Here is a 25,879-nt window from a genome sequence, read left to right on the forward strand (position 1 = left end):
CCATATCACTTTTGTTGCTTCACTAGCACCTTCCAAACCAGAGCATTAATACTCACACAGAATTTTCGTGCAGTGACTTCACAGTACAGGTGCCGCTCTCTGATAGGGAACCCTTTCAATGAAGATCCTTAAGTCTGAGACAAACTGTATTATTTGGAAGAAAAGTAGAAATAAATAGAAAAAGAGCAGGTTTTAAAATGTTTGTCAGACACTGGTTACATCGTGGATTCCAGCCAGATGAGTAATTGTCTCCATTTTTCTTCTGTAATTCCCACAACTGCACCAAATATCTGAAAACCACTTCATTCTGGTTTTATACACATAAAAGGGATTGTCTCTCTAAGGAATCCTTTTTGTTTCAAGAAATCACACTAAAGCTTAATATTAGTAGTTACTGAAACACTTCTGAGTCCAGTTAAATCACAGAGCAAAAGAATTCAATGTCTTATCTATAAGAGATAGCTCTGAACTGAACTGAAGAGACTGCAGATATACTCTACAGCTGTTGAGAAAAGATCCGACATCAGTCCAAGATCAAGTTAGAGATAACATCATATCTGTATCAGGAAATAAAAGAAATACAAATCCTTGAAGGGCAGGTGTAAATTGGATAAGCCCAAATCCTGTAAGACTAAGAGAATGCAAGAGATATTCTAAGTCAAGTGCCAAAATTTAGGGTTTGTATACCTGAAAAGTATCATATTATATATCATAACCACATGGAAGAAAACATTAGTTGGGAAGATTTGCCTTCAGTGTTTATTCAAAGAGCTGATATATATAAAAAAAAAATAAAAACAAGAAGAAATTCAAGTGTAACACTAAATTAAACTTACACTTGTAGGAGTATAGAAGTTATGGGTAGGGCAAATGCTATTGTGAATCTTGTATGTGAAAATGAAACTAGGAAATCCATCTTTTGTGCACAAATCAAAGCCAATGCTAGACATCACACATACCATCACAGGTATACATGTAAATTTTAGTCCTATATGTCTACAATAGTGTTGTTTGTCTATTTAGAAGCAGCAAATTCATCTATAAATTGGAACAGTAAACTAGAGAAGCCAGTAAGATAGAAGCCTGAAACTCAGAATAAAAATAGATCAGTTTTCTTATCCTCTAATAGATAGAAATCCTGGAAGGGTAGAAGAAAGGCAAGGGTCCTGCTGTGAGCATGAGGCAGGCTCCATAGATATCTGATGAAGGTAAATGTTAGTATACTAATGAACCATTTGTGCCTGAAGGACTGATTTTGGAAAAGTTGAAGCTGTTTATTATATTTAGCAGAACTCTATAAAGCCTGTAGGGATTCTGCTGACAGCAAGCAGAGGATCTCAGCATATTTATTCCATTCATGTCTTCATAAATCTACTGTTGAGACTAAAACAAATTACATACCTGGAAAAGACTTTATGAGCCTTTTTTTTTGCAACTGGATGGGAGGATCAGCGGTACCCGTTTGTTGTTTTGTTTAATCTGTTCATGAAAACTTACAGTGCTGGCAGCTGCAACACTCTAATTTTATGAAACCTGGGTTCATAAAAGTTTCACATTTATCTAGAACATTTCATTTATTAAATTTATTTTAGAAAATTTCTATACTATTCAACTCAGGTCTAATAGATTTTGGATTATAAACAAGACATCAATAAGTAATTGAAATGTTGAGTGATCTTGGACTGACAACAAATCTTATAGGAAGTATAATACTAATATTGCAATAAGCAATTGACATTTCCTCAAAAATACCCATCTTATCTAGATCCTGTGAATACCCTTATCCCTGGAAATAAGTAGAAGGACCATGTAAGAAGATGAAAAACTGTGGTCAGTCCTCTTGGTATGTCCAATAAGTAGCTTTTCTACTACACTCAATAGGAGACTACTTGTTTTACCTAATTTGCCTTCAAAAACTCACACCTTTAATGAATTCTCTCTCTTTACCCTATAGAATCATAGAATTGTTTAAGTTGGAAAATACCTCTAAGGTCATCTAATCAAACCATTAACCCAGCACTGCCAAGTCCATTGACACATCTACCCATCTTTTAAATACCTCTAGGGATAGTCACTCTACCACTTCCCTGTGCAGCCTGTTCCAGTGCTTGAGAGCACTTTTGGTGAAGAAGTTTTTCCTAATAACCAATCTAAACTTCCCATGGTGCAATTTGAGGCCATTTCCTCTTGTCCTATTGCTTGTTGCTTGGGAGTGTTCCTTATAATGTGAATTTCAGTTTGTTACCACACCTTTCTCATTTTTGGCCCAAAATTTCTGCTGCACTTCTGTACTTTCTAAGTAAATTCTCCTTCTGTATATTTGATTTGAAATCTCACGTTCAAATTTATATTCTAGTCAAATTTATGTTCTAGTGCCCTTGCTAGCTTCCCTCTGTGCTTGTGCTGTAATATTGTGTCTGAAACATCTGCTGGTTCTCCTTGAGCTTCATTTTCTGTATCACTAGTACCATACTAGTGTCTTTTTTGAAATCTGTTGGTTTTACTTGTGCTATCCCATCCCAAGCATTTTAAACTCTACCATTCCATGCTAATGCTTATCTCAGTTCTCTGTTGATTGAAACATTTTCAGGAAGTCCATCCCTCCCATTATTTTTATGTTTTTCCATGTAGAAAATTGTCTCACAAATGCACTCATGGACTTGCTGGACAGCTTGTGTTCTGACATACCAGTTTTGCAATAGGTTCTTTGGTAGTTGAATGATCTTTTACTTGCATGTTATGGTATAATAAAAATGAACCCCCTTTTTTTGGGCCCCGTATGAGAAACAGCAATCCCAGTGCCTTGGTAGCATATTGTGGTGGATCGATCTCGGCTGGCTACTGGGTGCCCGCTAAGCCATTCTATCACTCCTCTCCTCAGCAGGGTGGGGCAGGAGCTCCACCTCATGGGTGGAGATAAAGGCAATTTAATACAACAAAAGCTAAGTCTGTGTGCAGAAGCAAAGGAAAGCAAAGGATTTATTCTCTGCTTCTCATCAGCAAGTCTTGTCCAAATACATCCTGGGAAGCAGGGCTTCAGTACATTTAATGATGGTTCTGGAAGACAAATATAATAACAAAAGCCCCTCTTTATCCTCCCTTCTCTTAGATTTTCCATCTGAGCAGATACCATATGTCATGGAATATCACTTTGGTCCCTATGGGTCAGCTGTCCTGGCTATGCCCCCTCCCAAGAGCTTGCTCCCCCCAGCCCTCTGGTGAGGAAGGAATGTTGGAGATACAGCACTGAGGCTGTGGGAGCACTGCTCAGCAGTACCCAAACACTGCTGTGTTACCAACACCTTTCTAGATACCAATGCACAGCACAGAGACGTGAGGGCTGCTGTGGAGAAACTTAGACATCTCAGAAAGAACTAGTACACATATACAGACATTCAAATGGAAAAAAAAAGGAAAATTATTTCTGATTGACGTTATAGAGAAAATCACACCATATTTGCCTTTTATAAAATATACAGTCTAATAGTATCAACATCCAATTTGGCTTGAATCTGAATTTTATAACAGTGTCTTGAAAATGATCAGTGCATATTCTATATTCTTGGATAGTGATTAAGCTTGCAAGCAAAAACATTCTAAATTCTATTTTTGACATTTATTAAAAGCCAAGGATATTACTGAAGTTCTGACATACATGATCCTTCAGTTCTTAAATTGCTAAAAATCACTCTAATAAGATTCATGACTTACACCAGTATTGTAATTATTGCTGCTAATTTTCCTCAGACCTGCTATTGACAAAGTATATGGACCAAATTAACCTCTGCAATCAGTTAGATTCTTTCACTCTGTTTCACTGAAGGTGGATGTGAACCATGCTGTAATGTATCTCATAAACGGGCATTTGTCAGAAAGAGTCTGCAATTTAAGCACTGGCTGACAGTTTTAGACTTAGAAAAATTGGAGTAGACCCACAGTTTAAGTTTTTAAAGTAACAGTAATTGAGGCTCATCATTGTGGTATTGAGTATACAGAGAAAAATAGAAGCATATGTGCACACAAACAGAACAGTTGTTCTTGAAGTCTTAGATCTGCTAGAGCAGTTACCTTGAACAAAAGTTAACAGCTCTAGCTAGTAAGGCATTTTACAACCTCTTTGTCCTTCACTTAGTCCTGACTAGAGACTGGGAGAAGATACCAGCTGATGTTATAGCTCGGTGGAAGAAAAGATCAGGTAGAATAAATAGCAGAAAATGTTCTTTGATTTTGTCTCAGTACAGAACATATCCATACAAACAAAAAAATGATGTTTTTGTTTGTTTGGTTGGTTGATTGGTTTTGAGGTTTTTTTTTCCCAAAGCAAAAATAATACAAGGAAGGATTCCAAGGCATTTCCTAAAAGAAAAACATATTTTTAAAATCCTACAGACTTCTTCCTAAATTATCTTCAAGAAAGCCTAGCATCCAAAAGGAGGAAGTAGCTGTATATAGGCACTTCAATTATTTTTAATTCTTTCCTAAACAGATATATGCTTAGGTGATACATTCACAAGTAGCCAAATTTATGGCACTTCTCCAGTACTTCTGTTGACTTGGCTAACCCATCATTATACACTGTTCAGTTATTTCACAATAATTTTTTTCCCCTCAGAGGTTCTAGTCTACCAATAATAACAAGTTTACAGGGTTTGGTTTCTTTAGATAAGGGTTATGTGGGATTCTGTGGTTAGATTTCACCTAAATTCATTAAGAAATAATTTTAAAATGAAAACAGAACAAACACTGGGCACAATCTTTTTGCATAGCTAGCAGCAATGAGCTACTTAACCCTAACTTTGATAACTGCTTCTCCTGCAGCTGTGCTTCAGTCTGCCTTTAAACTGTTAATGTAAGAATACATACATTTACTTTTGGTGACAGCATGAGAAATGGAATATGTAAACCTGCTTTCAGCAGAGAATTTGCCATAAGGTTTTTAAGCCTTCATTGGCTATTTTGTAAGCTCAAGTAGTTTGTGAACAGAAAAATCCTTTTAAAGTCATTTTCCTGACTCCAACCCAATTGTTTAATGCCAAATGTAGTTCTAATCAACTTCATTTATTTACCCCCTTTTTCATACCTGAAAACTAAAGAAAATAAGGACAACAGTAGAAATAATTCATTACATATATATTAGTGTTCTGAAGTCAGGAAACAGGATTAATCATACCCAAAATAACCAGAAGAAAGTGTGTTTATAATCCCTGTACATTCTCATTAGCCACTTGAAACCAGTCTCTGGAAATCTCTAATTGGGGAAGAAATTCTATACAAAATCTTTGCCCCTGAATTGACTGAATCAGGGCTCTAGGGGAAAAACAACATGATTAGCTTTGGCAGTTGGACTCAGCTGAAGGCCTGACTAAGAAAACAGATTCCCTTAAAGAATATTACTGCTCAGACCACACCTCTAACTGTGGTATGGACGTACCTACAGAAATTATAAATCTTATCCAATGTGATTTTGAGTCCAAGGAAAAGGGCTCAGAGGCTGATTTTTGCCTTTCTGTTCCTATGAGGGTTACAATAACCACAGTTACTTATTAACAACTTTCTCCTTATTTTAGCATAGACGTCATATATCTAAATCCTGAGGGGGGTTTTCCTAGTTTTTAAGAAGAAACCTTTCCCTGTTTTTCCCCCCATGTCACTAGATGACACAAGGAAAAACGACGCACCACAGCCTTGGTCACGATGAAGAGACTAATTTATTTTCTCTGACTCCAATCTTTTATAGTTCTCAAAAGGTGCCAGTGGATTGGAGGGTGAACGTGCCACCTCTCCAACGACACTGGACAAACTACCTGTACATCAGATTTCTCCGCCTCTATGAAAGAATGCAAAACAATAGGTTGTTTACAAAAAGTTGTGTAGGAAAGTTCTCTACAAGAATGTAAACCCAGAAGGCTTTAGAAAACTCTTAAAAATCAGGGTGACACCCCTCTAATATGCTAGTTCTCATGGTTGGTTTTCTTGTGGTAACCTCTTCATCTGACCAGACTGTAGCTAGGAAATTTAAGAGGTGAAAACTGCACAGAATGAATTTGACTACACAGATAGACTTGGAAACTCTATCTCCATTCTCCAGCAAGAGAATGGCTCTTTGGTAAGTTCTGTAGCTTTTTTACTCAGTCAAAGAATCCTGGGATGGTAGCTGAACGTCACTGACCACACCTTTTGTGATGGCTGTGTTGACAGAAAATGGAAAAGCTACTGAAATTATCAAAATGGAGCCAACCAAAGTCCAGGGGGTGAAGCACCAATCTTGTCCTCCTGTTCCGTTCTGCTGTTCTGTTCTGCCTTCACAGTGATGGTAAAACACATAAGAAGCTGTGGAGGAAGAATGGGAGAGGAGATCTAGGACTGTGGAGGACAAAGCTGAGAGAGTCCACCACAAGTTACCAGTGCAAGTGCTCCATATGGATTAATAATGGTGAAGCGGGATGTTTTTGAAGAACCCTGCTGGCATGAAAAAGCTGTGTAGAGAGGGTAAAGTCAGGGTAAGGACAAAAATTGAAAATACATCATCTCTGAAGATGGTTGAGTAAAAGCAGAGCTGGGACACAGGGCCAACTTAGAAAGTTTGTACAAAAAACTGAAAAAAAAAGAAAGCTAAAGGCGCACCAAAGGAACAGAGAATACTTCCATTAGCTCTCTTATGATGTAAAAATTGGAATAGCTATATATTCTGGCCAGGCAAATGTATGCAAATGTATGTAAATGTCATGCAGATTGTATCTTCAGCTTTTTTGATGCCCAATGTAGTCAGGTTTATAATATAGTTATCCAGAGGAATCAGTGAATTTTTGCTGGCGAGGCAGAAGCGTTTGGGTATGGATGGAGATCAAGTAGTTTTTCTTCCAATTCTACTTTAATGACTGAAGCAGGGTGGATAACTCTCTGAATTAGGCCATGTGCTAACTGGAAATCATCTGTAAAAAGGATCAGAGAAGCCATGTATCTATGCATTGAAATAAAGGGATATATGTCTTCTACTAGGAATTCCAAACTATGAGATAGTTGCTATAAATCTCACTTTAATTTTTTTGATTCATTTAAGGAGTCACCAGGGATTTAGGGAAAATCTATCCAGAGTTAAATATCTGTATCTTGTAAAATTAGCTAATGTACATATTACATTCATTTAAAATATTTTTTTTACAAGCAGATAGTATATACTGGGCAGTGCAAACCATCATTCTGTACTCTATACTCTATACTCTAGACTCTAGACTCTATACTCTATATATATTTCTATTTAATTATTTTATATTTCTGTTTAAGTGTTATTACCTGAGTTTTCACATTGCATATGGCTTTTTGATGAGTCCTGAAAAGACAACTGAATGCATCTGCCCTTCAACAGACAAAGAGGCTCAAAGACAGGAGAGGGAAGAAGATAACAGTGGCTACTGTTTGTGGAACATTCCCAAGCATTTTTTGCAAATAGTTGTTCAAATGAATGAGCTGTAATTAACTATTCACATCCTTTTTGTGTTTGCTTTCCACAAATATTCCAGCATATTGGTTTATTGGCATGAATGATCAATGCAGTGATGACTTTGCATTTGTAATTATTATTATTTTTACTAGCAGGCAGATTCTGAGAGATATCCTCAACCAATTAGGAAAAAAACACATGACTAATATGTCCAATAGCAAAAGTGCCTTCTGAATTTCTAATATCAGACACTTTGATTAAACTGCCATCCAATAACCTGCATATGAAAAATATTTATAGAAATTATTTAACAAAAAAAATCAGATAATTGCATGTGAAAATTACAAATAGAGAATGAAGCAAAAGGCCCCACATCACAAATTAATTATTATGTACCCAGTTCTGTTGCTGATATATGACTTTCTCTAGTATTTCAGCTACACAATCATGTTTTATAGAAACCTGAACTGCCCAGCAACTGGGTGACTCAAGGTAATTCAGTGACTGTATTTCACCACTACATCCAGAAAGTAAAGTGCAACCAACAGTTAAGTTCAGCCCTGATGGTATCAGGGAAGTCTGAGTTAAGCTGTAACATGCTATTTCACCTTGACTGAATCTTCATCATCTTATCTTTATCTAACAGGTCCCCCACCAACTGACAGAAAAAGTTAAGATGCTGGACTGAGAAGCAGTGGTTTCATGTGTGAAACAAGCTTTTCATTGGTGAATTTATAATAACAGAAAACATTCAGTTTTCTGTTTCACTTACAGAGTAATGTCTCAGAGAGAAAGAAATGCAGTGTCCCATTTTTGAAGGATGCTTTCCTAGCTAATAGCAGCACATTGCAGTTTCCTCTGGAGATGCAGCACGTCCCATTTCAGACTACTAAGTACCACACATCAAGGGAGTTTCAGCTAAATTCTGTAAGTGATGGATTTTTTAAAGTTTTAGTTTGCCCCTCTCATTATTAAATCTGTAGCTGTCTCAGGAAGTTTTGTCACGTCTACCTTCTCTTTATTATGGAACAGCAGTATTCTCCCAGTTGTTAAGGTTGCACCTAGCTTTTAAAGTCCTATATTTGCCCTTCTTTAACTTTGGCTTAGAAATTGGTTTGGCCTTAAAATTTCCATACTTTGAAGGAAAAGAAGGATAATTAATTTTCTTCAAACAGTGTATAATCAAACTATTTTTAATTTAGAGGTCAATTAAAAATTACCCTGATTGAAAATTTACTTATTTAATATTTTGCTACCTCTAAGTCAAAAGCTGCTTATTATAACCTCTTAAAACTTTTCCTGCACTTAGATTCTTTTGATAACTCTCATGCTTCTTAATTAAACATAACTCCCCCAAACTGCAATTTTGAGAGTGAAGTATATTTTTCCTGCAGATTACCTTTGGCCATATTCTTGTGCCTTTATTTCAGCAGATACTTTTGATTTCTGTTGGATTCAGTAGGAAAAAAGTGTTGGCTCATTGGTTCATTCTGCAAGAACAAATATGTTTCTTAAGAAGAAGTAGTAAGGTATCTCCACCATATGTGCAACTAGGAAAAAAAAAAAAAGATAAATAGTCTAATTTTTTAATGGTTATTTGAAAAAGGAGAGTGTGGTGGGTTGACCTTCACTGAATGCCACATGCACTCCACCCCAGGCCTTATCCCCTACCCCTTCCCAGCTGGACAGGAGAAAACAAGATAGAAAATGATTCATAGGTTGAGATAAGGCAATTTGCTAAAGCAAAAGCAAAAGCTGAGTGCAAACAAGCAGAGGGAAAAAAACGTTTTTTTCTCCTTCCCATCAGCGAGCGATGTCGAGCCACTTCCTGGGAAGCAAGACTTCAACATGTGTAGTGGTTGCTTTGGAGAGCAAATATTGTAAATAGTGAATGCTCCCCTTTCCTTCTCCCTCCCTTAGCTTTTGTGTATGAGCTGATGTCATACCTGTGGAATATCCCTTTGGTTAATTTGGATCAGCTGGTCTGGCTGTGTCCCTTCCCAGGATCTTGCCCACCACTAACCTACTGATGGGGGAATGCTGACAGACAGCACTGATGCTGTGCCTGCTCAGCAGTTCCAAAACACCGGTGTGTTATCAACACCTTTCCAGCTACCAGTGAAAAGCACAGCACTGTGAAGGCTGTTATGGGAAAATAAGCTCCATCTCAGCCAGACCCACTACAGACAGCCAGGCAGATCCTGTAAAAATCAGTAAGGATTTTATTTATTACGAAGTTCTCTGGATTAGTGTATCAACCCATGTCAGTAATGTGCTCCTGAAATGAACCTTTTGATCATTCCCATCCACCAAACCTACCTGGGTCCCGTTGTGTCCAGGAGTCCTGTCTGGAACTAGTCCTAAGGAAGGACACCTGAGAAATGCCATGTGAATGCCAGGTACTCAGTGTCTGCTGCTGCTTCTCATAGGTCTGCTCTAGTTGTATCACTCTACTTGTTTCTCTTGACATATCCAGAAGACTACAGAACTCTTTGTGGAAGGTGAAAGCATCTGCCACAAGACCAGTAGCACATGCAGCATTTGGAGAACAGAGGGAAGCACTTCACCCAAGGGCCCAAGTTAGCAGTCAGAAAAAGCAGGCAATAAACAAGGAAAGTTAAAAGGCATATAAAAAGAATGTATTACTGATGGGATGGAGAACGAATATTTTAACTAAATCAGAAACAAATGAAATCCTTCAAATGGCAGAGATCCAGAACTTGACCAGGACTGCAAAATTGTCAATCACTATGCAGGAAAAACAGAAGTATTCATCATTAGCATGATGTATTCATCTCTTAAAGTGATTAATTAAGTACTTTCTATTCTATTAGTAACTGGGAAGGATGTGAAACAAAAACCATTAAGCATTTTAGAATCTACTGTGCCCAATAACTTGCACCCAGTAGTATTAAAGAATTGGTTTAGGAGCTCTCTGAATATTAATGTTGATTTTGAATAAATCTTTATTTCTGGGGAAAATATTCCACCGGACTAGTAAAGAGTGCTGCTCTTTTTAAAAGAGTGAAATGAGATGACATGAGGAGCTAAAGGCTACTTAGTCTAATACCAGCTTCTTTTAAAACTATGGAAGGCCTTGTATGGGACACAATCAATAAAAAAGTTCGATTTTAGCATAAATAATGCCAGTTACTGTGGTTTTATGGAAAATAGATCTTTTCAAGAAAATGTGCTAACATTTTTTCATAATATCAGCTAATTCTGGGTGATAATTTTTTGACATAATATACTTAGATTTCTGTGATTAATTTCACCACATTTGTTACATTACAAATTTTAAAAATAGCAGTGTATAGACTCAGTACAGATCAGTGTAAGAAACTAATAAAATAGGTTAAAAATCTCCTAATGCATAAAGCACAGTTAGGAATTGCAAATGGGATCCAATAGAAAATGAAGGCATTTATAACTATTGCATAGAACTTTAGGAATCATTTGGAATTAATCATATGTGATACTTTGTATTCTTCAGGACTCTAGGATGATTATGAGGGAGGTGCTCAGAGAAATTTAAGGGTAGAGATGTCTGAAAATCTGTGACACATTAGTCCTCCCTAATGGAGTTTTGCTGAAATAAAGGCTGTTTCTATCAGTTGTTACCCCTGAAAATTCTGGGCACCTCTATGCCTATCACTCTCTTTATGAATCCCCTTCAATTCTTGGCCCTAAAGATTTTCTCATTTTCAGATTCTTACTGCAAATTATATGAAACAGTGCATCTTTTTTCCATTTTCCTCTTTCTAGTTCCTTTGCCTCTCCTTTTGAGTGTGTGTTTTATAAGACATACATTCACTTTAGCCTTCATTACAGTTTGTAAATTTGACATCCATTTTTTCATGGTCAACAGCCCCAGTGACTTCCATCTTTTTTCATAAGAGCACTTTTTAATGCTCTTGATCATTCCCATTGTCCTTCACTGAACCCTCTCTAAATCAGCATTATTGTTTATAAGATGGAGTCACTGGTACTGCACACAGTATTTCAGATCAGACTACAGCATTGGCAGTTTAATCCTTTCTCTATTAGTTCTCATTCTTTATGCATCTTAATATGTTTGCTTATCTTGTACAGCTGCACATTAAGCAGAAGTCTTTACTGAAGTAATTTACAAGGATAACTAGGTCCCTTTCTAAAGTTGGTATGCTAATTTAGAGCTCTGTGAGGTGTTGACTAATTCATATTTTTTCCACCTGGTATACCTTACTTTGCTTTTGTTGATAATTCATTTGTCAGAATGAGTAGGTCACACAGTTCTGTTTGTTTCAGAACTTGCACACAAACATCTCTGAACTTATGCTGAACTATTTTTTATCCCTTGCAAATTTTGCTGCCTCACAGCAATTCCCACTTCCTAGATGATTAATAAATAAGTGGATGAGCAGGAACCTTGGGGCCCACTGCTGTTATCCTTTGACATGATGAAATTGACCATTTAATCCTGCCCTTCACCTCCTTTTCCTCCACCACTTCTTGATCCATCACTACTTAGCTTCTTTCATAGCTTCTTGCAAAGAATTTTGTCAGTGGCCCAGAGAGGTTAGAATAAATTATGCTAGCTGTTCTTCTTTATTAACATATTCAAGGAGTTAGTTCTAGGAGATTAGCACAATAATATTTCCCTCTACAGGAATTGCACTGATTGGCCCCTATTTGGTCATGGTCTCCCAAGTGTTTTGCTACTTTGTTTTAAATTATTATTTCAACTAATTCATAGTGTTCACCCATAAGGCTTCCTGGTCTATCATTCCTCAAAACACCCAAACCCTCTTTGAATATCTAATTTAAAGAACATTTCCATATTCATTCTGGTGTTCTTCCGTGTATTTATCCACTACCTGCAGGTAGAACTGTATCTTTAATGGTGGAATTTCCAAGTAGGGGTTTGATGGTAAAACTAAAACTGATGAGGCAAGCTGTAAGCACCTAAGAATGTGGCTTTTGGGTAGACAAGCAGAGTACAAGCAGCTTGTAATGGGAAGTGCTATTGCCAATGAATATATAATTCCTTACTCCTCTTGTTACTGTGAGTACTTTGGTACCTGGGCCCAAAGTTCAGAGAGAACAAAGAGGCTGAGACAGAGACAAATAAGGTTTGAAACAAAAAGCACTCAAAGAGCTGAAATACAAAATTCTTAGCAGGGAATTAAGGAAGCTTAGCCCATCTTCTGTATTCAGATCAACAGGTGACTTACCTGTGTTCAACAAATATGTAAAAGGAGAAGTTACTTCTGATCTTTAGAAATGGAGCACAAAATGTCATGCAAAGGTGCTGGTTATGACTGGCAGCAAAAGGGTTATAAAGAAGAGTTAGTGCATGCTTTTTTAACCTTAAGATTTACCAGGCTGTGAAATACTTTGCCAATTGGTGGCATTTCACTCACTTTAAGTATTAAAGCCAAGAGCAAATTTCCAGGTAAAAGATATGTTGAGAAAGAATTTAAAGGTTACCAAGGAAGTTACCAAGGAAAATTGTTTGCATGTAAATCTATTTGTTATCACAAATATTATTAGTGACTACTTATTGTATATGGCACAGCTTATTGGTTCTGTCAGTGGGCTACATTCTCACTGGCTTGCTTTTTCTTAGCAGCTCAGCAACTCATTTTGGTTCCTTTAAAAACTCAGCAAATCAGCAAATGGAGCTTGTCTATGAAGCTTAACTTGATCTATGTCAAGGTGTCAGGAGTTGGAGGAAGCTCCTGGATATGCAGCTGGAAAGAGGAGAGGCTTTTGAGTGCTGAGAGGAGATAGTGGGACCAAGCATGCTGCTCTGAAGGTGTGGTCCTCACCAAACCTAAGTGGAGAGGATCATGAGCAGCTTTGGGTGTAGCTGTGTATCCGCTGCCTTTGTCTATTCTACCTGACCTGTGGATATCCCCATGCCATCCCCTCATCACCTCTGAAGGAGGAATATATCACAAAGAGGAGCAAAGAGCTGCTGAGCTCAGCACAGCATGCCCCCCTCTATATGTCATATCACTATTAAGGTATGCCTCCCCAGTCAAGAACACCTGAATCAGACACTCACAGTGGTCTCCAATGACTTCCAGGCTGACTCAGCTGAGATTGTACAGTACACTTAAATCCCCACACCTTCAAGTGTTATGTGGATCTAAAATCCGAGAACTTGCCAGAAATTAAAATAGAAATCAAAAACTAGGTTCTGAATTATGAGGCAACACTTGGAAAAGTGTTGGTCAGCCTCAAACAGCAGCCCAGGTATCAGGAAAGACACACCAAATTCTGACAATATGTTGATCTTAAAAGGAAAGTTGTCTCAACTCAGTCCCTGGCTTGTCATTTTCACAAATATTCTAGTAAAGAAGTTGATTAGCATGAAGCAGATAAATTCTATGTTCCTACCTTTTGCTGTTGTACCAAGGAACTGAAACATGAATTGTGGTTACCAGCTATGCAGGACTACTTGGGTAATTGACAAAAACTTTTAACCTGAGAGCTAGAGTAATAAGAATTCTCAGTTTACAAATGGATTTTGGGTTTATATTTACAGAGTAAAATCTGAATTATTTATCCAGATCTCAGCTGCATGATTAAAAATACTCTGCAGAACTAATGATTACTAAATTTATTCTTTGTTTGTACCTGCCATTTGTTTCTAAAACCATAAGGAAAACAAAAATATTTCAATAAATAATGATATCCTGAGGTCAACCCACTTTTGTTTGGTTTTTCACTTGTGAATGTACTTTTTCAGCCACTTTTTATTGATTTAGGATATGCTTAAAATACAGATTTGGTAGCTTTTACCCTGCCCATAAGTGGGTAAAATGCTGCAACACTTTGTGACCATATTTCAAGTACATGTGCTGATGACATATTCTTATATTCTGACATATTCTGACTAACTGGCAAAGTAGGACTAGGCTTAGATAGTTCTCCCCTCCTCTGCCCAAAGCATTTGCTTAACTCCACAGTCTCCCTGTTTCAACTGAAGGAAATTTGTTTTTTTCTGAGAATACTTCTTTCAGAAAGGGTCTCAAAATTCAGTCTCAGTGAGGGTCTAAGCATCCCAAGCTGACAGTCCAAGATGATGGCAGTCATAGCATGCCAGTCTGGGAAGATGCCAGGCAGTACTCCAGCATTATGCTGCTTTCTTTGTCCTTGTCTGCCTCCATTTCAAATAGACATAATGAAAAGAGAAAAAGAGGAAACAAGTGCCTGTTGTCCATCAGAAATACAAGTGAGACTGATATTTTCAGTCTTTCATATGGGTACAGTGTGCTCAGATGATATTTTGGCACAGCCCTCAAGTTCTTGCCAGCTTTAGTATTGTAAATCATCATGCAAAACACCAGAGTTCTGAACCTGATCTTTGACCTAATATTTCCAATGAAATAGAATACTAGCATAAACCCCAGATCTTCAGCTAGGTAGTGACTCTAAGCCACAGTTTGCACATGAAGAGCAGGCTAACTTGCCCACTGCTTTAGGCAAGTTAGACCAATATCCTTATGTGGATTAAGGTTCCTATTGAGAATCATAGAAATAAAGTGTCTTGATACCTGCATTGCAGCTACACTTTCAAGTCACTTGGCTTTCTGGTTCACTTGCAGGTCCTGGGCCACTGCTCATCAACAAACACTGCTTGTCTGTGTTATTTTGCCCTTGCATTACTCCTTGGGACTAATTCAGTATTTTTTCTTTAAGATCTAATTTGGGTGAAACATAAGACAGCTTCCTTCAAGTGGCAGTTCACTGCAGGCCATGTAGACAACTACTGGGTTTGCCTCATACCTTTTTATAAAATATTGCTAATTAATCCATGTAGAATATCCAAGGCAATAAATGTAATGCTTGGGAACGGAAACACTGGGGGCATGCCAGAAACATTACTCTAGTGAGCTGTGACAGTTCTCAGGTTTAGGCAATTTTAAATGAAAAAAAAAAAAAAAATGTATGCATTAAGGCCACCATTTGCACTTTCCAAGGGTACAAGGGATCATTGGTTAGATGATCCCTCCCTGTTCTGGAGGAAGCTAAATCAGAAATGTACAGTCTGTCACTCAGCCTGTGGCCGAGGAATCACTGGCCAACACAGATGACTTTACCAAGGTAAGTGCAGTTTTTGAGATGGTGCAACTTTGCCTTGGATATTATCTTTGAAATGGGATCATCACACTTTCCAAACTCACAGGAATGTGAGAACAGAAGCACTGTGAAGTACTCTTGCAAAAGCAACTCCACTAGTCAAAGGTGGAGTGAAACATGAAAGACTTGTCCCTTTAGAGACAGTAATCTCCAATTTACCCACTGAACTTTTGGAGCTTGGATATATTGTTAGAGTGCAGAAGGCCCTTGGGTCAGATTGTGAGTTTCCTAGCACATGTGATCTTTGTGCTGGCACAGAGGCTTCTGTGGCACTGCTGGAGCCTGGGGAGCAGTTCAGGAGCACCTGCCCAAAGAGGAATACAGGTAGGGACAAGGTGTGGCAGCAAGGCAGGAGAAGTGCTCTTCTGAACCCTAGGGGTTGTGATTGCCTGAACTGGGCATGGAGTGAGAGCCAAGTGCAGCCAGGCTGGGGTGTCAGAGCAGTTCTGCAAATGCAAGTGGTAAGGGTGTCACTCCTTTCCATGAAAATGCTTGCTGCCTAAATCTCAGCCCATGAAGTACGGGGTGCTGTTAGAGATGAGTTGTTTAGTGGAAACTAAATTAAACTACTCTGGAGATCGTAGGAGTGAAGGATTTCATTTCCTAGAAAAAAACTGATTTAAAAATGCTTATCCTACCTCTCTGTCCATCTATCATAGGTAATTCCAGGTGCCTATCACTGTCACTACCAGTCCTGTATTGGAAATCTCTTTATAAAATCAACTCATCTCACTTGATATTTTTAAACAGTTCAACAAAAGCAGATCCTAGGAGCAAAAAAACCTCTTTCAGCTCTGCAATTACCTCTGATTTTAGCCAGATTAAAATTATAGAGAAGAGTTGAATTTTAATTATCTTGAAATTCTGGCATAAACGCCTAATTATGATGTTTTTGTTTTGAATGCATTTCATAAGCAGGTGATATAAATAAATTCCTGAACAGAGGCTCTGTAGAGGAAGAGACAATGGGAGCTTTGGCACTCCAAGTGTACTGATCGAGTGAGGATTCACAGATGGATGATTTGTATTTTACTGTGGTTTCATTGGACACTTTTTGAATACAAATAATATTAAAATATATTACCTTAAGCAATAAGGAAAAGACAATTCATAAGGGAGATACAAAGAAAAACTTTTTTGATCAAAATTTAGTAATTAAAAAATTTCTAGTAAGAATTACTATTAAGTGTTTTGCTAGCTGCTACTCTCTTAATGTAGAAGCCAGATGAATACACACTTTGGTGAGAAATAATTTTTTCTTTTGTTATATCTTATATATTTGCATTTAGACAGTACTCCTGTAATATGTCAAATTTTGCAAAAAACTAGAATTGCATACATTGAGAGGAAAAGAAAGATAGAAAGGTTATGTGTCAAAGACAGGCAAAGAAGCAAGAGAGAAAAGAGAATGATGGACTTATGAAGAAATTAGGAAGCAAAGGGGACACTAATAAAAGGGCACAGATATGGCAAAGGGAAAGCTTGAAGAAAATGAGACAAAAAGTCATATCTTCAATGTCACATATTTTAATACATTGAAATGACATTGAAATGCTTGATTTTTTTTTTCTATTCTTAAAAATATTGGAAAGGGGAGAGACATGGAGAGAATGAAGGAGCTTATATTTCCTTTTATTCAGTCCTTAAAGAAAATAAAATCTCAAACACTGGCATACTGTAGCCAGACTCCTGGCATTGCAATACCTTGTTCATGATGCAAGAATGTTTTGGCTCATCCAGAGAATCATCTGAGACCCCACCTGCCTGGGATTAGGCCCAGCCAAAGGCCTGCAATATGTTTGCTCACCTTTTGGCACTAGGAAACACAGAGGACTGAAATACAACTTCTCTGAGCAAGTGTTTTCATTTCATATCACCCTCTGCAAAAGTATATTTTGCATGACATCAGCAGATCTGCCAGCACCCCAGCTGCCTTCCGGTTTTTTCTAGAAAGAGTCTTCTCTGAAGTGCAGCAGTAAATGCTGTAAAGATCAGTTTGGGTTTTGTCTGCACCAAAGAGCTGCACCACTGCACTGGTGGCAGGGAAGCAGTTTAAAAATAAATGGGTCAAGCTTTAGTCAGCTGTTCACTGAAAAAATCCCCAACAAAAACCAGCAGGACATTTAAAAAGTCACCTCCTGTTCTTTTATATCTAGAGGAGAACACAAGCCTCCTAGCAGCAACAGCAGGCATTTCTTACATGCTTCAGTGCAAAGTCAACTGGTTGGGCTTAAATGTCCTTTCTTTGCAAAATCAGTTACATGCACAAAGGCCCTTCCCTCTGGTGTGCTGTGAGCAGCAGCCTCTCTGCCAGAGCAGCAGGAGCAGGCAGCTGAAGCAAGGTGCCACTGCAGGCAACAAGTTAAGCCTCCCCCCCTGGCTCCACCCGTCCTCACAGCATGTTCTTGCCAGCTCAGTTGAAATATACCACAGGACCCTTCCTGAATCACCTGGCATCAAAACTAGGGGTACTGTTAATTGTTTTGGTATCCCCCTGTATCTATTTTACGTCTTTTGTCTCAGCTCTCTGCATAGTGACCTCTGAGGACTGGATGGCTGTAGCTGTTCAGCCCCGGCTAAGCCAGTGCAACCACTGTGACCACAGCAGCTCACTACTGACCTAGAGATTATTTCTCCTTCTCCCCCTCCCCCTTGCCTCAGCCCCCCCATCACCTGACTCTGTTGCTCATTTAATCACTCCCTAATGTGTTTCAGTGAAGATGAGCCAGACTGGTTCACACTATTTAAATAGCAAGGCTCACTTATCTGACTTGCTGTTACCAAAATGGGTGAGGGACAATGCCATAAAAAGTTGAACCAAGGGGAATATTTTCTGGTAGAAGACTTAAAATGGACAAAATGAGATCATTAAAGCCTTCCCCCAACAGATATTTAACAAAGTACAGCCCTGCTGACACCTTATAGACTGAAAAGCAAGAAAGAGAACAAATGGGAAGAATGAGCTATTCTGCATTACTTGAACCTGAATTAGAGAGGCTGAAGCACATAGCACATAGCCTGCTGATGGACAAGCTATGCCAAAGAGCACTTAGATCCCTATAAAATGCCTGAAACACTTACATGAAATTGAGCTATTGTACAGTAATTTCAAGGCTAGAGTACAGGAATAAGAAGCTTTTACATTTCTTTTTTAAATTTAAACATTTGGGCTAAGAATATTTTTTGGACAGTGTAAGACCTTTTGAGAGGCGCTACCCTCCAGTATTAGAAACTTGGGCTTTTCTGTTTGTTTAAAAGATTAGTGTTTCTGGGCAGGAGAAGGATCTGGAGAAGCTCCAAGGTATAGTCATCCTTTCCCTTTTTTCCCTCTGCTTCTGAAACAGCAAACTGATTATCATTTATTCACATTTTCTAAAGGCAGAGAGCAAGATGCAGCACAGGGAGTAAAAAAAAAAAAAAAAAGTTGCACTAAATCCTAAGGTTAGCCTGAGGTAATCCTAGAACTCTGACTAGCCATGGTGCTGTGTGTTTTGATGATGAAAATGCACACTGGTCAAAACTGGCAGATTGGAGAGTGAGTGTGTATGCATTGAAGTCTGCTTGACATAAAATTTAAACTGGCATAAAACACCTCAGTCAGAAATTCTACCCCACCCTCATACCTTATTACTATTAATTTGTCCCCTATCTATGGCACTTCAGTGCAGACTATCATAATTTAGTATTGCAATGCACCTATGTATCAGAGGGATACTCCCATTACAATTTTTGTATTGGGTATGTAGGCAAATATGTCTTAATATAAAAAACATGGAGGCACACTACTGTGACACACTTAGCTCTATCCCAACCCCTCATGAATGAGAACATCTTATTTACTTCACATCCACCACCTACAAGAAAAATAGCAAAAGGCAGTCTGAAAATCTTCTGTCTTCATGAATTTTGTACACTGTATTCCAATTCATTGATGCATGTCCATAGTTTGACCACGATCTCTCACTAAAACAGAAACAGCATTTAAAAATTGCTCAAAGCAATCAAAAAGCATCAAAATGGAACTATTCAAGAGAGACAAAGTACATCAAAAGTACCTTCTGCCTCCACAGAATCCATTTTTCACCCTGGTTTACAACCACTTAGCTAGTCACCTGCCAATAGCCTTAGGAGAATTTAAGATGAATGTTCTTTTTTTTTTCCAGAAAATCCATAAACTCAACCGTTCTTGATGTAGTAGTTTTGTCACAAAACCTTTCCATTTGCTGTAATCAATACAAGATCTAGCTTTCCCATATGATGTCCATGGATGTCATTTGTGTAGGCAATAAAGTCCAGAAACCAGATTACTATTTTGTTTTTGCAAATATGTGCTTGTTTCTACTTTAGTTTGGGAAAGACAATGAAATACGGCTGGCACTGTTTTGGCTCTTTAACCAAGGAGCATCTCTTTTCATGACTCAGTAGGACTTGAAAAGAAGAGGCTTAACCCAACAGTAGCATCCCTGCTAGTCAAGGATCAAAAAAAAGCTATATGGTGAAACAGTTTCAGACTCTAGCTTGCAAACACACTTCTGTTAAATGAAAGGAGATACAGATAGAGCTCAAATAAGAACCAGAAGCAATCACAGTAATCAAGCCTACTTCAGGCATTATCTCATATAACACTGCAAGACTGGTAATACTGTGTGAGACAGCACAGACCATTTCCCAGTATTGTGGAATGAGTCATATATAAAATCACACTTGTAAAAAGCATTAACTTTTGAGCCCACATATATTCTTCTGACATCTGTTTTATAACAGCAGGGTATAAACTAGGAATGTTTGCTATCATCATTTTGGATTTTGCAGTTTCTTTGCATGCAGTTTGAAAGGTAGTACACCCATAGATTATGATGAAACAGTTGTTTGACCGGTTCCAAGATCCTGTAGAGCCAGACTATAACACCTACACATGCCCTTGATGAGCCATCATTCACTCCCATTAAAGGGAATGCTGACACAAATGCTAACTTTTCACCAATATCTGTAAGCGTCAAATTACTGCTCTTTTTGCTTCACTGATGTAAAAGACCCCCCCCCCCCCCCCTTCTTCCTTTATTTTTAAAGCAAATGCATCAAATGAAAATATTCAGGATAACAGAATGCAGATCAGTTTGGTTTTACAGGTTCCCTTTGGCTCTGCTAATTCCCTCCAGAGCTGATCTGTGGCTGTCAAGGTTGGAGTGCCACAGTGACAACTTTTTAATGATCTGAGGCATATCGCCAAATAGTTCCTTTTTGATTTCCATCCAACACAAAAAAGCAGTATTAAATTTACCAACTCTTGTATCATGCTGCTGACATATCTAGAGGGTGATTAATTGTGCCACCAGAGTCTATGTAGAATTCTATTCTTGACAAAATGAGCTTTTAAAATCTATTTAATAACTATAATTATGAGTGAGGACAGAGACCCATAACTGTAAATGGGTTCTCTGTGTTTCTTATTTAAGTACTTGCCAACAACTGAAAGATGGAAAGCCAAAGAGCATTTTGTACCAGCAAGCAGAAATGCAGCAACTTTTCAGGATAAATTCTATCTTCTGCACGCAGTTTTGTCTAGTAAGAACCAATGAATCTATTAATCTGTTCTGCAAGACAATGGATAGCAATGACCTGTCAGCTTTATGAGATCCATCAACATCTTTCTGTATCTTTGTGAAGAAGGTCTATATGCCCTCTGCAGACTCTATATGACAGAGTAGCACCATTAACACTGTCATTGCTGCTGCTGCTGATACAGAGCTTCCTTTTCTGTGTTTCTAACACAGTTCTTTCATTAAGTCTCATCACACTGGGTTAAAATTTAGCAGATAGATAGATTCTTTTTCTCTCAGTGAGGGATTTTGACTTTAGGTGGGGTGTTTTTTTTTTTGGTTTTTTTTTTTTTTTTTTTTTTTTTTGTAAGCTATATTTGAAATGAAACCAGAAAAATAATTCTGAGTTTGAATTTATATAGTTACAACAAATGAACAATATAGATATATTTGTATTCCTAGCTTTAAAGGGAAAAGCATATAAACCAACAGACAACAGTGGCAGAGCTATTGATATCTTGACACTGATACATTCCTTGTGTTGCATCTATATTGATTTGAAGAATGAGAAAAGAGAGGTAAAAATTTATGGGGACATTTTGGATGAAATTTTGCATTCATTTATTAAGTGAATTTTACAGAGTACTAAACCATTGACCCTATCACTTGGTCTTAGAGATTTATGGCTGAATCTCTAGCCTACTGAAGTCAATAAGGGACTTCTAACAAAAGACTTCAAATCAGGACCTTGCTGCCTTACTCTTCACTCACATTAAACAATTTTATAGAAATATTACTCAGTGTAAAGTTATGAAGAAAGCAAATGTATTCCAGTTTTCAAGGAGGGAAAAAGGCACATTTAGGAATTTAAAGTGTACATAGCTGTGTGTATTTATGTTCCAGACTTTGCTTTGCTTCTAACACGAAGAGTTCAGAAAGCAGGTAATGAAGGGAGGGTTAATGGGGACATAGGAGGAGTAATAAAGAAGTTGGCTAATTACCCACAAGATTTAACATGGGAAAAATGCAAGCTAATATACCTCAAGGAAAAAAAATTATCTGCAGTAGAAATATTTAGCTAGAAGGAAAAACTTGGAAGGTTTTAAGGTTGAAAAAGGTCTGAGTTACTGGAAGAACCAAAGAAGCTAATCTTAAACAGCAAGTTCTCCCACAATAAGATATATATTTAAAGTTGTTCAATCTTCTTTGAGAACTCATGATCACACAGATATAGAGCTGCTATATAATGTATAAATATCCCACACACATTGGAGTTAAGCAATCTCTATGTAAAGTGCATCTACACTTTTTTCTTCACATTAATAGTGAATATATTAGTGAATGCAGTGCATGCTATTTTTAAATCACAAGACCATCCAAACTGTAGCAATATAACTCTCAAGGGGAAACTTTACCTGTAGAAACAAGTCAAGTGGACAAATCTACAGTATATGTCAATAAAAAGGCAAATACAACTGTATCTTTTGTAAATTTTTTAAACTCTCAAAATATATTTATTTATAAGCACTGCATTATAAAAAAATTGTCACTAAGTTGCTGACATTTGAGAGACAAGTAATAAGATACCAGTAACGTGGATGGACTGACCTGTGAAGAAAGAACTATGTAGGTATGGTCATGGTATTTTACTCCCTAGCTAATAGGGTTTGCAAGTTGGGTACTGGTGTGGTTTAAAGACGTAGGTTGGGTGGTAATTAAAACAGAAATTTCTTGTCACTTCTCCAGGAAGAAGGTAAAAAGGCATGCAGTATTATAACCACAAAGTATACTTTTGTATACTGAGATACAGAAGTATAGAAAAGATGTGTTGATATTCTGCCAATGTTTGAAGAACATTGGTAGAAGAAAAGCATAGAAGATTTATTTTAGGTGGTAGATTCCATTGTTGTGCATGTTCACAAGATGATTCAAGCAAATGTTTCATCTCAGTATTAGCAATAATCCTGACAATGCCCTTCCACAAGAAATTATAAAAAACTCAACAATTTGCCTTTAAGTCTAAAGTGAGACTTGAACACAATTGTGTGTTGTAAGGACAAGGAAAACATGACAAACACCACTTTTCCCATCGCATATCTCAGCCAAGAGTATGGGAGCACTGAGTTTCCTACCTTCATGTCAGATTTGTTCAATCTATACTGACAAATAGGCTTTACAAATGGCAATGGGTACTAGCCACAGGAAAGGAATTTTGTTATGGGTTTGATGCACAGATTTGCCTATACTGAGACACCAAGTTATATCAAGTCCGAGTGTAAATTTCCAGGATTTCTGGGTTTTCTGAGGGGTTAAAGTAAGTCAAGTCATGTTGCCAATAGGAGCATACTGAGGATAGCTCCCAAAGTGCTCCATTCCAGCTGGTTGCTCTATAGACTCCGCAGGCACTTGGTGTAACTGGGTTCAACTGAATGTGCCAGAGAGGAGTGGAAAATTAATGAGCTCAGGACAAAGTGTATCTACTGCCCTGGTGGGGTGTGTCCTTCACTCTCCTTATCCTGTCCTTCATTGTCATACTTTTGCATACTGTTATTGCATATTTTCTTAAATTAAATGTGCAACTGAAATCATAACTTTGTGTCCTGTTGACCTCTGGCAAAGACTTATTTGCACAGCACTCAGTATAATAGGAGCTCACCTGATTGGGTCCCACAGGCTTTACTTTCATACAAATAATTATTGATGCCATTAGGATAAATGAACTTTTAGGCATCTGAGAAAATTATTTCCAAAGGAAGAAAGAAAAATGGAAAGCAAGTACCATGATATTAAGCTTATTTGACAAGGATATGCAAGGTAAAGAAAATTAAAATGTCATTGAGGGTGGGAAAAAGAAAAAACGAAGAATAAAATACAAAAAAACACTTTCTAAGAGGGAGAGATATGAGAGAAGTTTAAAATTTAGTGGTCACAGAAGAAGGAACACCACAACGTGTCACATTAATAAGCATTGTAAGTAGGAATGTTGATTAACTCAGGAATGACTTATTATAATATAAATGACAGGCCCTAATGGAACTGAAGTGACAAAGTATGAAATGTGTATTAGAGAAAGCAAAATGAAAGCTAAATTCCTGTGGGACAAGTAAACCTTTAGAAAAATTTGTACAGGTTTGTTAAAAATTGGTAACTTAGAGAGGACAAGGAAATGAAACAGAATCTGGGCACAAAGAAAGGCGGTTGGTATGTTGCAGCTGAGTCTTGAAAAAAAAGGTACAAAAAAGGCGCTATTAAAACAAAGAGAAAAATAACATGGAAGAATTTATATATAAACTGAAGGAAGAGAGAATAAAAATTATTTTTTTCTGTACATAATCCCACTGGCAAATGGCAGTGTACTGGTAATGATTACCCCTCCATAAGCCTAAATCATACCAGCATGCTTTCAAAGGACTCATCCTCAAGACTAAGCAAATACATACCTCTTCATACCACAAGCGAAAAAGAAAATAGGCAATTTTATCCAAATGTGCTTAAGTACATATAATTCAATAGATGTTTGCAAAAAGGTTACTACAAATACTCTCTATGACATAGAAGTCTTCATATATCAAAATAATCATGACTGCAAAATGTGTTCTAGTAAGAAATTACTGCCTGCATTAAGGAAATAAAATGAGTTTACATGGAAACATATAGTTTGTCCGTTTTGGTAAAATTACTGGTTTCAATTAAATTACAAAATACCCAGAAATTTTGATTCCTTAACCTTTAAATTTCTGCAAATATAAATTGACCAGATCACAACTGAAATGATAGCTTCAGAAATAATATCAAGAAACCTTACCAATACCACTGCATTTGCATGCTTACCACAAAACAAGTTGAGGCAGAGAATATATACTGCATTACAAGATATGCTATGCCTCATGAAATGAGCACAAATGAAGTGGGACAGGGAGGAGAAAATGATGAAATGGTGGAACTGAGGAGATGCATTCAGACAGAAGAGTGACTGCAAATGAAGCTGCAACCCTAGGGCTCAGCAGTGTGAAATGAATGTTTAGGTTAAATTATTTTGTTGGCAGTATCCTGAAAACTAAGAGCAGACATTTTGAATCTGGCACATTCAAAACTTTTGTTATAAAAGCTGGATATCATTGAGGTGGACTATAAAGAAATGCATAGAGGGAAATAAAGAAGAAAATATGCTATTAATATCAGGTAGGAAGGATTAATAACATAACGGAACCAATAAGAAAGTAATTTTATATTAGATATACTATTATTATTATTTTTTTAGCCTTATGCTTTTGGACTATGTATGCCAGCTATTTGAAATGCTTGTTTTATATACCATGTTATGTGACCAGAGTACAGAATGCCTAGATAGACATTTGTGACATATGGCTCACCATTTCTAGTCAGTGAAAATCTGAAGACTTTTGTACTGATTCAATTTTGTAAGTATTTTTAGTAAAATTAGAGACTCTGTTAGAACATTCTAATACAGTCTGATATTAATAAAATGCTGCCAACACTAACCTGGCAGTCAAATGAAATTTTTGAGAGCAAGCACACCATTTATACAGTCAATGTAAACCACTCCAAGTGTGGTACTAAAACATGACATCCAAAAGGTGATCAATATAGAGTATTATAAAAGTTGTTACCTCTACAGCAGTTCTTGTCCCAGCTAAGTAATTGGTTTTTGAAGAAGCATGATTAGGACAAAAGTAAAAAAAATTAAGAACAATGGAGATGATTCAGAAATCAGAGACAGAGCATGTCAGAAAGGAGATAGCAGCTC

The sequence above is a fragment of the Vidua chalybeata genome, chromosome 4 (assembly GCF_026979565.1).
Source record: "Vidua chalybeata isolate OUT-0048 chromosome 4, bVidCha1 merged haplotype, whole genome shotgun sequence".
In the NCBI taxonomy this organism is placed as follows: Eukaryota; Metazoa; Chordata; class Aves; order Passeriformes; family Viduidae; genus Vidua; species Vidua chalybeata.